We start from the raw sequence: 3,229 nt of genomic DNA, 5'->3' as shown, positions 1-3,229 counted from the left end.
CGCCACTGTTTTGTAAAGTGCAGGATAACAGCGCGAGTGACGAGAGCAAGATTTCGGTCGGCCACTTATCGCGGAAACACTAGATCAGTATCAAGGTAGAGTCCACCTGAGCAAACTGTATGTGAAACACAGCGGCTATGGAAGATTGGTGCCCGCGCAGACAGCGAAAAAGTGGTTTGTACTCACGAACAACGAACTACCGAACAGGCTTCTATGCAGGCGTGGAATTCTTCCAAGCAAGAAATGCAGCGCCGCATCGCGATGAAAGCGTTCCACTTCACTGAATCGGGATATTCTGCAGAGAATTTATTTGGCTACCTGCATGTCTTTTTAACGTTGCGGCGTCTAAACGATCTCGTGACCTTTGACCCCGACCCGTCTTCGCGAGCGAGTGCACCTGTGTCACAGCGCGCCGGTGAAACCCTCCGCAGGACGTGGGATTAGTTCACGCGCACTCCAGCTGACAAGAGCGGACACAGGTATGAAACCATGGCTATCGTTTTCTCATCTCGTATTTCTGCACGAACCGTATGACAGCCACTCTTTGGAATCACATTCTTCTGCAGTAAAATTAACGAGTTCCCTACACGCCCCTGGTTCACGTATCCCGCACGTTTTATGTATCCCACATTCCTACGGGGAATGAATTCACACACACCCTAGACCAGAAGAACGGTTTGCACGTAGACCCCCGGTGATATCTCAGCTGAGCTAATATGATCCCCAATTCAGGTAAAAACCGTGCAAGCTTGAACCACGCATTAAATATGGGCGATAACAAAATTCAGGTCCCTGCCTTTGTAACACCTTCTCCGTTACAGCCACCACAACGCTCGCAGATTCCCCCATTGTCCAGCGTACCCCGGCAATAATCGCTCGCGTGTGGTACGTGGGCACGTCGCTATTCACTTTCCGAACGCCGCTTACCTTCACCAGTCTTCAAGGCAGCTGGTCGCCAGTTGAATGAGAAGAATGGGGCAGTCGAATGACGGCACCACCACCCTTTCTGATGCACCGCTCTCCGGCCTCCCAGTGCTGCTCTAGATAAGAGCGGCAGATGAGTTCGCAGCCTTCCGCCGCGGATAAGTTCACAGCTACAGTGACGTCAGTGCAAGAAGGGAAGCCCCAAAAGTCTGTGTGTCGCCGCGGCGTCTGTACACGCAAGAACAGCCGTGAAGCCAGCTTCAAAGCGAAAGCTAACTATACAACAATTAAAGCCGAAAATTTCGCTGCGGACCTGACAGTCCCGTTTTTATAGAGCTGTTCAAGAAGCCGGCTGTTCTCTGGGAAGGCACAGAAGCAACGGGCACCGGCCCCTGCACACAAAGCACTGAACCAGTGAAAGAGAAACACTTTCATTGAGTCTATAGAACACTTTCTTTTAACTTGCCGCAGCTTTTCCTTGATGCGACGCACGCACCTTAAATACACGTTTAATCGGCTGAATCTCCCTTTATCTTTAACCGTTATTCTTTCCCTTGGTGCTAGTTAGATTTCGCCTCTCCATCTTCTTGGCGAACTGATGGAGACGAAATAGTGATGTTCTTTTGATGCGCGAGCCGAGAGGACGATCTCGACTCGCTCCGATGACCGACGACCGATGCTTGGAGCGGGTGAGGGATGAGGACTGCCTTCCTTGCTAGATATTAGGTTTATTTACATTATTTACAAAACTCCAACTTTACATCAGGTCAGAGTGACGGTTACATTGTCACTCTGACAGCAGCAGCCTGTTCGGCCGAGATCTATACTAAACTAGATCCCCTCTCGACCGACCTCAGACAAACCCCAACACTCCGGTTTTGATAGCAAAAACCCCGCCTCCAAAAAGGGGGCGTTCAAGAAAGAGAGAAAAAAACCTTTCAAAACAATTATTACAAACCATTGATTGGCCACAGGAACCAGCCAGTCACACACATGTCCCCACCTGCGGTCACGTGACCTAACACTCTCTCTTACACACTCATAGTGCGTTTCCTACGCACGCTGTTGCACCCGGCCAGAAAATACAGGCCATCTGCGGCCTAAAGTGAACCATCCATTACGTTCAGCTGGCGGCATCTGCACAAACAACAGCCAAGCCGAGGGCCCGGAGCGGTCCTCGCGCGGCTGACCTCCCTCCGCGCGACGCCTCCCACGACGTCGGGCGTCCGCGCTCGCGGCGTGACAATGAGGGTTGCTAATTCCCTCCCAGACTAAAGGGGCGCCGCCGGCCACCTGAACAGACCACGGGGAGAGACGCTGTCAGCCGAGGCGACCATCGTCGAGGCGAACGACCCGCCGACGAAGAGCGCCCGCCGCCGGAGTCGAAGATTTTCCAAACTTACACCGCGCGCGCTTTCAACACTAAGAGATACGATCATCTGGCCGCCCGTCAGCTTGTTATGCCGAATGACCCTGCCACCCTCGACGCGACAGAGGCACTCAGGCTAATCGCCCCCATCCTTTGACACACAAAAGGACGGGCACAACAGCTCTCCGCGGCTCCGAACTTGGCGTCCGCGCGGCTACATGAAAGGGACACTGAATAGCCGCAACCAGCGTACGCGACGCCGAACATGAGCCACCGGCGGCTTTCCTTAATTAAATGAGGAGCCCGAACATAACACCTCCGCACTAAGAATGTTGTCCGTACACTAGCTGTACGTACAACATTAACTCTCACTGCACGTTATGTCTTACTGCAGAGCCAGAACTAAAAAAAACACTCAAGCCGTTACGCGAGTACAATACAAAGTACAACAAAAAAAATTAACCCGCTACACACCAACCCAAACAGCACAACGCGCCGGCCAACTGCACCAAAAACGGATACAACACGGCATACTCAGTGCCTTTGCCTAGCCATGGCTTGCGCAACATCAAACAATAAACGAAGGCGCTCAACTACAGGGCCCGTGAGAACAAACTCGTGGCACCCTCTACCATTAAAGGGAACCAACCCCACGAAGGGTATAAATGTTACAACTTGACAACTGGATGAATGACACCATCCATCCTTAACCGTTCAGCGCATGTAGGAACATTCTTTCACTCTAATGAAAGAAAAAAAACAACCATCCGAACAAACCCAAACGTACCAAACGAGGCTACTCCTGTACCAATAACAAAACGTTAAAAGAAAGTTCTCTTCACGCACTCGCGGACGCCGGTTCTTTCGGATGCGACACAGATTGTTCGTCCCTGTTGCGGTTCACCTGCTGTCCACATTCGATGTACTGAAAGTTCA

The sequence above is a fragment of the Haemaphysalis longicornis genome, unplaced genomic scaffold, assembly GCF_048455015.1.
Source record: "Haemaphysalis longicornis isolate Haplotype H1 unplaced genomic scaffold, Haemaphysalis longicornis Haplotype H1 scaffold_12, whole genome shotgun sequence".
Classification (NCBI taxonomy): Eukaryota; Metazoa; Arthropoda; class Arachnida; order Ixodida; family Ixodidae; genus Haemaphysalis; species Haemaphysalis longicornis.
Note: the sequence above shows the minus strand (reverse complement) of the source record.